The 12,820-nt window shown below is 33.5% G+C and overlaps 1 long non-coding RNA gene across 1 annotated transcript in view; it reads left to right on the top strand.

Annotated features, from left to right (window-relative positions):
• Nucleotides 1-12,820, top strand: part of LOC143058720 (uncharacterized) — a 45,973-nt gene that overhangs the window by 23,652 nt on the left and 9,501 nt on the right. The window contains exons 2-5 of the long non-coding RNA XR_012973210.1: nucleotides 2,979-3,554; nucleotides 3,997-4,089; nucleotides 10,360-10,656; nucleotides 11,278-11,499. This is a non-coding gene — a long non-coding RNA (uncharacterized LOC143058720). The remainder of the gene's footprint in view (nucleotides 1-2,978; nucleotides 3,555-3,996; nucleotides 4,090-10,359; nucleotides 10,657-11,277; nucleotides 11,500-12,820) is intronic.

The raw sequence follows: 12,820 nt of genomic DNA, 5'->3' as shown, positions 1-12,820 counted from the left end.
GGCAAGGGATAGATTACCTTAGCCGTATTTGGCACAACTTTTTGGAATTTTGGATCCTCAATGTTCTTCAACTTTGTACATGTTTGGCTTTATCAATATTTCGATTTGAGCGTCACTGATGAGTCTTATGTAGACGAAACGCGCGTCTGGCGTACTAAGTTATAATCCTGGTACTTTTGATAACTATTGGTACACGATACTTCAAAAATAAATGGTTGGTTGAACCTGGTTTTATGGCTAGTAAAACGAAACGATTATATGACACGGTAACAAACTTCTAAAATGAAAACATTACGTGACATGAATGCAGTACAAACACTCAGTAATGAGAAATACAAAAAAATAATGTAAAAGTACATATAAACCACGAATAACAACGGACACTTCAAAAGAAATTACGACAGCACACAAGTACACCAAACCGAAGCAACAACTTCACAATACCTGCAACTAAAATTGAAGATTACAGCTTATTTTGACATATATTTTATTTACTTTTTCTTGAAAGTCTGATTCCACACATTTTATGAATTTCAACAAGAAACAAACACATATATTGTATAAACAAATATGAATTCAAATGTTGGTCCCACGAAAAAAAATATGGAGAATAAGAAATTGATTATACTGCTGTGGAACAATTATCCTTGTCATTAAATGAATCCAGAAATAAAAGAGTTAGAAGATAAAGACAGACCTTAAAAAACTGTAAGACTCAGCACAATCTTGAACTAGGTTGAAGGCACAGGGAATCATATGTACTTATAAACCTCTTTTTGTCTTCAAAACATATTCGATGAATATGGTCGATTATATTTTTTTCTTATTTGAGACATTAAAACAAAAATACATATTCGTGTTACACTCGAAAACAAAACCTCGACCATATTACCGTGAGTTATCTTTGACCCTTCTCCACACTACACGCGCATTTCACATTTTTCTGTGAACAATCTACTGATTTTAAATAAATGTGTTTATCATTATTGGAGATATATCGGTTACCAAGTTATAAGAATTAATTTATATTAAACAAAACTAGGAACAATCTTACTTTTTTCCGAATGCAGATATTTTTTCGATTGTCATTCTGATAAACGTAGACCGATATCTTTTGAGTTATAACCTTAACTAATTGAATTGAGACAGCTGTTTTCATTCATATGGCGATCCAGGAATCATCGAGAACGTTTTTGTGTTCGTTTACATTTTTACAAATTGAAAGGTCCTATCAAATGAAAACCACATAGAACGAAAGCAATTGTATTGAACTAATTGGACAGATCAATTTGGAAAAAAATGTTTCTTGAAAAATTATTGTATTACTTGTGTGTGTTAAAAGATGTGTTATAAATATCAGATTGACAGGAACATGGAAAATGATTTTGAAGGTGCTTTAATGTTTGTTTGACCTGTTTGTTCTTTGCTTATTTTCCATCAATGAAAGATCGTAACTCTTGAGAGGCAAATGTGAAGAAAAAAATGTATTATAAAACTATTTGTAGAACTATTTTTGAATTATTTCACGGAAATGACATGAGGTACCATTTCAAGAATCAAAACTCCGGAACTGCTGAATTAAAAATTATCAATATTGAACATGTTGAACGAACTTGTCAGTTTTGTCATCAGTAACAAAATATTAAAATTCAGAAAGTATTGGCGAACAGTTCATAAGTAACTTTTGTAAGTTATTGCACGGAAACAACATAAGGTGCCATTTTCTAAGACATCATGGATCATAACTCATGGACAGTAATAGTCCTTATCTTCAATATCGAACACAAATCTGTTTTGTTATCATCAAAAGCATATTATACTTTGAAAAAACTCGTTTATCACCAAATCTACGCACAACAAATGTGTTCAGGATTATATTAATTATTTCTCTTTTGATCAAGGACTGTTTTAAATTAAATCAAAATAGTTGAAACACATTGGTTGAATGGTTCATGCGTTAGTATACGGAAAGTGTGAGCCCGTCATCCACCCGCCGTACTAAACAATTTGATAACCTAACATTTCCTTCCTGATAGTAAATCTATAAAATGTAAATACAAAATTGTGATTCTCTTTAATGCTTACAATTTAAGAAAACTAGAATTTACATTACTTGAAGGATCACAAAACTTTTTCATACATATATTTTTACTTTTAACAATGAATACCGTAATTTTTTGTTATCGAATATTACATTTTGTATTGCTTAAGATCAAAAACAATTAAATATCAATGGACGTCACGAACTTCATATATATTTTAACAAATGCCCTTTTCGCACTAATATTTGTACGGAATTCATTTAAAAACGGAGAATACATGAATAAAAGACTGGTTTTCTGAACCAATTAAAATCCAGCACATTAATATCAGATGTAATAATGCAGGAAATATTCTCAATGTTTTAGCATCTTTGCAAAACAGGTGGACAAAAACATATGAGTGACAACAGTTAGGCTGAAACTCGTTTATCACCAAATCTACGCACAACAAATGTGTTCAGGATTATATTAATTATTTCTCTTTTGATCAAGGCCTGTCTTAAATTGAATTCCAATAATTTGAATTTATAACAATTTTATTACATCAAAATGTATTGATTGAATGCGCATTGGGAAGTTTATTTTGTTCATGACATACATTTCATAGATCTCCATTTGTCTAAGTGAAAAACTTTGTGACCGAATGTAATTTTTTTTCCTAATATATTTTAGGCCTTTTATATGATGATCATCGTCGCCCTTCTCCTTCATTTATTCTTGGAGCATGTTTTAGCACTGCATGCTCTTGACATGCAGCAGGAAAATGATATGCATGTGAATGATATCATAGAGGGTTTTAATATTTTTCTACTTATCTGCATGATTAGGTAAACCTTAGAAGGATTTTGTCATTAAATTAGATACCCTTTGGTGGTATAGCTTCTTCCGCTATCAATTTATTATATATCATTTTGTTTTATTTTGAAATCCTTGTAGAAACATTCAACTTAGTAATGGGCTGCCATTCCAAGTTTGCAAGATGCAGTGCAGTCGTTGTGAACATATTCTCCAAAATAATGCAAGAGTTACTTGAAAAATCAGGAATTCCCTCATCTACCGTATATGGAATTATACTCAATAACAAAAAGTTTAAAGAAAGACTTAGCAGAACGGATATGATCTCAATACAAACGTTATGCACCCATGGCTTCACACAACTAGACGTCACACTTATCTACAAAATAGCCACATTCTTTAATTTTATCCCATCCCCATCACAAAAGTGGGGAGCAAAGCCACTAGGTGATGAAAAGGAAATTGGTGACGATGTCGAGCGGATCAGGCTAACAAGAAATGCTTTAGTACACAGAATTAAATGCGAAGTGACGGATACAGAATTTAACGCATTTTTTGATGAGTTTATTGAAGTTGGAAGGAGAATAGATGTCTATCTTAGGAAGTCAAGCGATGAAGGCTTTGAAAAAGATATCACGTATCTCAAAACATGCCCAATAGACGAGGATCTACAAGGGAAATACATAGAAGCTCTAGAAAAAATAGCATGTCTTCAGGGTAACATCATGGCCTACAAGTCTTATTTTGATTTTCCTTTGTCAAACTAAACCGATTTTGATATATAATTTTACACTCTATGCATGCCAGTATATAAATCAAGAAAAAAAACCCCACATTTTGGAAAAAAGAGGGAATTGAATTGCGTGTTTAATACTAACCCAATATCTCCTGTCCTCCATATATAATATGAAAACGGACATGAAAAAAAACCCCAACAAGATATAAATTTGACATGATTTTCATCTTCAAGTTTTTGGAATTTAGACATCATGATGAAGAGTCTAAAAACAAAACATATTTTTATTGATGAGCAGGAAATAGATTTTATTTGTCCGTGCAATGCAGTAATATTTGACATTTTAGCAAATGTTTAATAACAAATCTAATCTAGTGTACTCTTTAAACTCAAATACACGCCAACTTTCATCTTTTACTTTAGAGAAAGCCAGATTGGATATCAATGAAAAAGAGGTTCACGTTTATTTCGGAATAGCAATAGAGGAACTCATTAAAGATATGAAAGATGTAACAGGTAAGCTTAACAGAATATATAATATTGAATTGAATTAAAAAATTTAATACAAAATGTTTGATGACGACAAGCTTAAATATTCAGATTTTGACGGTAACTTTTAGCCAATGAAAAAAAAATTGACATAAAAATTGCATTAGAATTTAGTTTGTTTGTTTATACAATTAGATTTTAATAGTGGAAGATATTAGCAAGCAAAAATGAGGGAATTGTACAAATGATGATACAAGCATGAAAATTAGCACGAAGCATTATTATTATATACTTTTTAAGAAAATACTGGCCGTAAAAAAAATCTTTTTTTTTAAGATGGCCACCACCTTTTCTAAAATGGCTGTTTTTTTTCAGGTTTAAAATACCTATTTTTAGCTCACCTGGCCCGAAGGGCCAAGTGAGCTATTCCTATCACTTTGCGTCCGGCGTCCGTCGTCGTCGTCCGTCGTCGTTAACTTTTACAAAAATCTTCTCCTCTGAAACTACTGGGCCAAATCAAACCAAACTTGGCCACAATCATCATTGGGGTATCTAGTTTAAAAAATGTGTGGCGTGACCCGGTCAACCAACCAAGATGGCCGCCACGGCTAAAAATAGAACATAGGGGTAAAATGCAGTTTTTGGCTTATAACTCAAAAACCAAAGCATTTAGAGCAAATCTGACACGGGGGTAAAAATGTTTATCAGGTCAAGATCTATCTGCCCTGAAATTTTCAGATGAATCGGTCAATCGGTTGTTGGGTTGCTGCCCCTGAATTGGTAATTTTGAGGAAATTTTGCTGTTTTTGGTTATTATCTTGAATATTATTATAGATAGCGATAAACTGTAAACAGCAATAATGTTCAGCAAAGTAAGATCTACAAATAAGTCAACATGACCAAAATGGTCAGTTGACCCGTTTAGGAGTTATTGCCCTTTATAGTCAATTTTTAACCATTTTTCGTAAATTAAAGTAATCTTTTACAAAAATCTTCTCCTCTGAAACTACTGGGCCAAATTAATTCAAACTTGGCCACAATCATCTTTGGGGTATCTAGTTTAAAAAATGTGTGGCGTGACCTGGTCAACCAACCAAGATGGCCGCCACCGCTAAAAATAGAACATAGGGGTAAAATGCAGTTTTTGGCTTATAACTCAAAAAACAAAGCATTTTGAGGAAATCTGACGGGATAAAAATGTTTATCAGGTCAAGATCTATCTTCCCTGAAATTTTCAGATGAATCGGTCAATGGGTTGTTGGGTTGCTGCCCCTGAATTGGTAATTTTGAGGAAATTTTGCTGTTTTTGGTTATTATCTTGAATATTATTATAGATAGAGATAAAATGTAAACAGCAATAATGTTCAGCAAAGTAAGATCTACAAATAAGTCAACATGACCAAAATGGTCAGTTGACCCGTTTAGGAGTTATTGCCCTTTATAGTCAATTTTAAACCATTTTTCGTAAATTAAAGTAATCTTTTACAAAAAGCTTCTCCTCTGAAACTACTGGGCCAAATTAATTCAAACTTGGCCACAATCATCTTTGGGGTATCTAGTTTAAAAAATGTGTGGCGTGACCTGGTCAACCAACCAAGATGGCCGCCACCGCTAAAAATAGAACATAGGGGTAAAATGCAGTTTTTGGCTTATAACTCAAAAACCAAAGCATTTTGAGGAAATATGACATGGGGATATAAATGTTTATCAGGTCAAGATCTATCTGCCCTGAAATTTTCAGATGAATCGGTCAATGGGTTGTTGGGTTGCTGCCCCTGAATTGGTAATTTTGAGGAAATTTTGCTGTTTTTTGTTATTATCTTGAATATTATTATAGATAGAGATAAATTGTAAACAGCAATAATGTTCAGCAAAGTAAGATCTACAAATAAGTCAACATGACCAAAATGGTCAGTTGACCCCTTTAGGAGTTATTGCCCTTTATAGTCAATCTTTAACCATTTTTCATAAATCTAAGTAATCTTTTACAAAATCTCCACTGAAACTACTAGGCCACAATCATCTTTGGGGTATCTAGTTTGAAAAATGTGTCCGATGACCTGGCCATTCAACCAAGATGGCCGCCACGGCTAAAAATAGAACATAGGGGTAAAATGCAGTTTCTGGCTTATAACTATGAAACCAAAGCATCTAGAGCAAATCTGACAAGAAGTTAAATTGTTAATCAAGTCAATATCTATCTGCCCTGAATTTTTCAGATGAATTGGACAACTGGTTGTTGGGTTGCTGCCCTCCAATTGGTAATTTTTAAAGAAATTTTGCCGTTTTTGGTTATCTTGAATACTATTATAGATAGCGATAAACTGTAAACAGCAATAATGTTCAGCAAAGTAAGATCTACAAATAAGTCAACATGACCTAAATGGTGAATTGACCCCTTAAGGAGTTATTGCCCTTTATAGTCAATTTTTAACAATTTTCATTAATTTGGTAAATTTATGTAAATTTTTACCAAATATAGTTCTCTGTTACTAATGGGCAAAGTTCATTATAGATATAATTGTAAGAAGCAAAATCGTTCAGTAAAGTAAGAACTTCAAACACATCACCATCACCAAAATACAATTTTGTCATGAATCCATTTGTGTCCTTTGTTTAATATGCACATAGACCAAGGTGAGCGACACAGGCTCTTTAGAGCCTCTAGTTCTGGAAAACAGTTTCTTTGACCTTCGTTTAAAATAAAATATTATTTGGTGGTTACCTTCTTTTCATGTGACATTTATACATATATTACATGTTCAGGGTTTGCGCATGCGCGTAAATGTTTCAAAATTCACACAAAAACATTTGAACTATTCATTATATACCTAGCGCTTTTGGATTTTTAATGACGTTATGAATGTGTACGAAACTATTTTTCAAGGTTATGATACACATGCGTTTAACAATTTCGCGCATGCGCAGACTATTTATAGTAATAAAGAGAGATTTGCACGCACTATAAGGGCATAATAATGTAAATCGTAGATCATCTTACAGATGAGGATTTTGATTTTGTAAACATATCTTTGTTATCATTTCATTCCTCTAAACATCGAGGCTCTTCTGTTCAATTCCTGTAACTTTTATGATGCCACTATTTGAAAACACGTCCTTGCAATGATCAAGCATTCATTGAATAAGGTGAAAAAGGTGGTTAACTTTCTAAATCCCGGGCAACCATAATTATAGCTGCAGATCAACCATTTTGGTATTGGCTAAGCAATATCAGTGGGAATGGCCAGATTTGAACGGAGAAGATAAGTTTATCGTCATGTTTGGTGGATTGTACATTACAAAGACTTGTTAAGTCTGAGTGAAATATTGCGTGATAGTGGATGGACATGTGCCCTCACTGAAGCCGATATTGCAACACCTAGAATGGCAGATTCTTTTAGATATATGTTCAAAGGTAATAATAACTAAACACGTACATCGATGACAGCATGTGTTTTGATTGAATTGATAATGTCAGCTTATAAATGCGTAAACGCAGAACATATAACCCATGACTTTGTGACGTTTATGTATTTGATCAACTGGTGTAAGGAAAGAGAGTCATCTCCACCACAGTTTAATTTCTGGCGTTCAATTATGAATTAAGAACTTCTTGTGCTTTCGGTAGTACGCCCATTTCACAAGTCAGATATCGTACTTGATAAAACAGTCCATACTAAGCAGGATACGTATTTTGTTTGTCTTGATCATGTTAATTATGCTCGACGATTACCGATCGCGATCGATTTCCGAGGTATGGCATCCCTTCACGAACATCACCCAAAGGTGGCAATGCAATTTGCAAGTGGTAATTTTACTTTGCGCAAGACCAGATAGTTGCTTTCTTATATCACAACTGATCATGCACAAAAACAGAATATTGCAATTGTGAAGGGCGATGTTGGTGCCATACGTTTAACCGAATATCCCTTTAGGACGATGGATGGTAGCTGGACCAGAAGTCAGTAGACTGGTATATGAATTTTAAAGATGTAGTGGTTTGAGTCATTCTATAACAGATAAACGACATCATAAAAAGAATCTACGATACACAAAAGTATTTCTTCAAAAAACTTCAAAGCCTTTCCAAAGTGATGAACTAATTTGGAAATTCATTTCTAGAAGAGTCGTCAGATTTGTACACAATTGGCTTATTTATGGAAGTTTTGGATTCGGAACCAGATAAGATATGTATATAAACTCCAAGATATTGGGTCCAAACAATACGGATATATTTTGAAGAAAATGCAAAACGAAAGAGAATATGCTTTTTATAACCAGATAAAAAAGAACAATTCCCTATAAAAGGCGTAAAATGAAACTGGAAACGTCTTTGTCAAAAACAAAGCTGGAGAACCTGAAAAGTAATTGCGATCTCTTTATTTTACTTTAATTTCTTGTCAAAGTAGACAGTTTGAAGATTTCTTTAGCCATGGAAATAAAATGCTCCTCCGTCTTTGTCTCCGAATGTTACTTTAAACAGTGGTATTAAATAGCAGTTAGGAGGTATTCTTGAAAGATTTTGCAATTTCCCATCAACTGATCCAAATTCTGACGCATTTGTCGTTGGTTTATTCCAGGCCACAATGTGGGGCAAAAATATCTTCTGATTATGCAAATGATGTCATACTGCCTTATAGTCTAAAATCGTACAACGATAAGTATCCAAGAGTAGACATTGTGTTTGATGTTTATTAAATGAATGATTTAAAGGCTTAGACGAGAAAAAAGGCAAAGTATTGGTGCTTAACGGAAAGGCAATGGAACTGATGACACGCCAAGGGTTTGGAGTAGTTTTCGCTGTGAAGATGACAACAAAACGGATTTGTTCAAGTTTCTTGCCGACATAATTCTTTAGTGATTTAAAAAAATGCTTATTTTACTCAAGGTGAAAATATTCTTTGCAATTTCAATACGGATAATTCCCTGCTATCCCCTTACCATGAAGAAACAGATACACGGATGATTATCCATGATAAGCATGCTGCTGAAAATGATTGTTAAAAGTAGTACTAACACAGATGTAGTAGCATTACAAATTGCAGAACTCGCAAGATAAGGTGTGGACAAATTGTGAATAAGTTTTTGAAGGAATATAGGCTTTCTATGGCTTCTTCTACATGTCATAGCAAATTCGTTTGGTCCTCGTGTAGCTGCCCTTCTTTTCTGCCATGCATTCAATGGGTGTGACACTGTGTCGGCATTTCATGGTAAAGTGAAGAGGTCAACTTGGCACACATAGAAGTATTCCATGATGAAACGGACTTTTTTACCCCGCTTTTGTATTAAAAAACAGACACAGACATTGACAACATAGAAGCATTCGTTTGCATCATGTATTGCAACATCAACATTTACTGTTAAGGAGGCACGATTTGAATCGTTTGCAAGGAAGCAGCGGCTTTATGATGCTATTCTGCCTACCAGAGGTTCTCATCAAGATCACACCAAAAGAGAAGCATATCAAGTGAACAAGTTTGGGGTCATCCGGATTTATGTATTCGACAGGTTCTTGTACCAAGTCATGAACACTCGAGTTGGATAAAAGAAAATAAAACAATGACAGTTGGAAACCAAAATGAATTTCTTTGGCTGCTGTTGCATCCTCGTGTCAGGACTTTTTTTTTTTAAATGCAAATGCAAGAAAAAAGCTGTGTTGATAACTGTAAATGCTATCGTTCTGGTCTTTCTTGTACATGTGTGTGTGTATTGGTCACTGTCAGATAGTTATAAGATGGTCAATCTGTATTTATGCATTTGAACCGCACAAAGGCCGTGATATCTCTTGTTACGTTGATAGAAATAATAAAATTGACATTTTCCACGTTGTTGCCGTCACTTTGAACCGGAAGTCACTTTTTTCTTCATGTATGTATTGTTTTATCGCACTTTACGAACTTTGATTGAAGTTTTATCAAAACTAACATTGGATTATACATATACAACAGCTGTAAAAGGATTTACGAAATGTAGCCAATTTGATGGCCAGCAGCGATTTTTTTTAAGAATCATTTAGTCAACCTATATACCAAATTTCATGCTTGTATCACGATTTGCACAATTATGTCGATAATATCTCTCATCTGTTCAATCGATCTTGTCTCTGGAAAAAAGGTCTGATCTTCCTACATTTATATAGCAAGCCTAACGTGAGCATTTCAAACTATGTGATATAGATTCTAGCATACTCAAACAACCTATCGTGCAAACTGAACTTTGTATCATACGTTTTTTGTTACAATTTGTTTGAATAAATCGTACATTTTATTTTCTTTTTTCTCGCCATTTTCGTTTTAGATTCAACAACCATACCAATCAGGATAATCATCAAAGGGATTGACAATCCTGCAGAAAAAGCTGAATTTCTCAATTCTCTTGATGACCTGAGAAACGACAGAAAACCCAGCATCCATTTCAAACATGCAAGCGAAGGAAGTCTAATTTTGCACGTGACAATTCAAAAAAGAGTTCTACAAAACCAAAATACATTGGATTTCGAACTTACCAATTTTCTAGAGCGTGTTTTCAGAATGGAAAATAATCTGTCGCTCAATGCTATAGCAGAAGTGAATATAATTCTGACAGTTGATGAAGGTAGTTGACCATCTTGAATTATTAGATAGATTTTTCCAGTAAAACCCTATAAAATTCAAAGTCATGCTTTGAGATAACCCTGCTGCACAGATGTTTATGTTTCATGCAACTTCTATATAATAATATGAAGTTTCGGGTTTAAAAAGAATGCACACAGACAGTGAAAGGAAAAGCCAATGGATTAAAAACGTTTCAACACCAAAGTTGATAATAACACAAAAAGAGAAATGAAGAAAAGCTTTGCATAATAAATTTGCATTTTTTATCGTTTTTGTTTTTGACCTTTGATATTCAGTTAAATTACACAACCTTTGACATCTTTTATATATTCATTATGCTTACTAATTCATAGCTTTAAAAGTCGAAATATATCAAATACATATTCAAACTCAAATAAAAAACATATCAAAACTCCATGACTAAAAGAGAAACAGACAAACAGGCAAACAAACATGACAAAAAATACAACATAGAAAATTAAAGACTGAGCAACACGTACCCCACCAAAGACTAGGGGTGATCTCAGGTGCTCCGAAAGGGTTGTTAAAGGTAAATAATTTCAAAGGTAAAATTTGTGCTCATTGTTATTACTACTGATGTAAATATTACTTATTCTTTCAGGTGGCTATGAGTTTGATGATTTTGAGATAACAGATGAAATATATCCTAGTCAAGCAGGAAAACATTCTCTTTTAATGGATTTAGATGTCAGAAGTGATGTATTAAAAACTGATGACACCTTACAAGATAGTATTGGTGAATTCTTGGAGACCATTTTAACAAAGACAAATGGAACGCATTTATTTCCAGAAAAGGAAGTTACAGCAATAGTATTGCCTGGAGGTAACACATGTTATGATATAGATATAGTCTTTTCTTGGCTTTATTAACTTCAGCAATATAACAAAACAAGAATTTCACTATTTAACATATGGGGCTGAATCGTGGATTAATAAGATGAAAAGTAGAGAAGTTAATATTGCAATGAGATAAAATAAATCAAAGCATTTTGGGTAGTTTTAGACATTTTGCCTTCTAACCAGTTACTTTTGAAATTGTTGACATTCAGAGGTTTTTTGGTAAATTCTGTTTTGGTAGAGGATTGTGGAGGGATTTAATGGTTTTTTTTTGTTAATGGTTTTTTTTTTATTGTTAAACGCCACTTTCAGCTACGTCACTATATCATTGGGTTCCAGTTTATTTTTGGCTGCGGGAATCGCAGTACCCGATGAGGTTCACCGATCTACGGCAGGAGAACTTGTTACCTTTAAAATTAATATTGAAGTCGAAATCTTACTTCCACGAGAGTGGTTTTGATCTCAGAGTTAATAGGCTGGTTGTCACAACAGAAAACGATACACTACTTAGACGCTAGCTCATCGATAACCTCCCATTGCTGTTAGTGTCAATATATTATGAATAATAAAGTCAACCGTATTTTGTATCGCTGCAAATACTACTTGTCCATAGTACAAGGACACCTGACCTCAAAGCTCGAATTAAACTGTTTGTGAAAAGGTAAACTCATTTCAAATGTTTAAATAATAAGTAATAGGGCACATTTTTTTCAACTGCTTTCTTCATAATCACATCACTGCATTTATCAAATTATATTAAGACATGTTACAATAATGGACCAAATTGGCCGAATAAATAATTGGAAATTTCTCCAATTGGTAGAATTAAATGTTGAATTTAAGAACATGAAAAAGCGTGTGATTTTAGTTAAACTCATTTGTTACTCATTGCGGAGGCTGTCAACAGGTATTAAATAAATCAAAATAGCAAAACGAATATTTCACATTTTGACATACATTTGCTTAGAAATAATATAGGGCACAAGCTTTGACCCAAAATAGTTTAACAAAATGTTTTTTTGTATATGTTTATGACCACATTTAATTTTTGGCGATGCTTGTGCTTCTTTTGTATTTAATCTCTATATACATAAAAGTAGCCTAGTTTTTTTCCACTTTGACGTCATTCTAATGATATCACAATCAATTACCATTATCAATAGATATAGGAAGATGTGGTGTGAGTGCCAATGAGACAACTCTCCATCCAAATAACAATTTATAAAAGTTAACCATTATAGGTCAATATACGGCTATCAACACGGAGCCTTGGCTCACACCGAACAAAAAAGCTATAAAGGGCCCCA

Source organism: Mytilus galloprovincialis, chromosome 14, assembly GCF_965363235.1.
Source record: "Mytilus galloprovincialis chromosome 14, xbMytGall1.hap1.1, whole genome shotgun sequence".
Lineage (NCBI taxonomy): Eukaryota > Metazoa > Mollusca > Bivalvia > Mytilida > Mytilidae > Mytilus > Mytilus galloprovincialis.
Note: the sequence above shows the minus strand (reverse complement) of the source record. Positions and strands in the feature narration are given on the sequence as shown.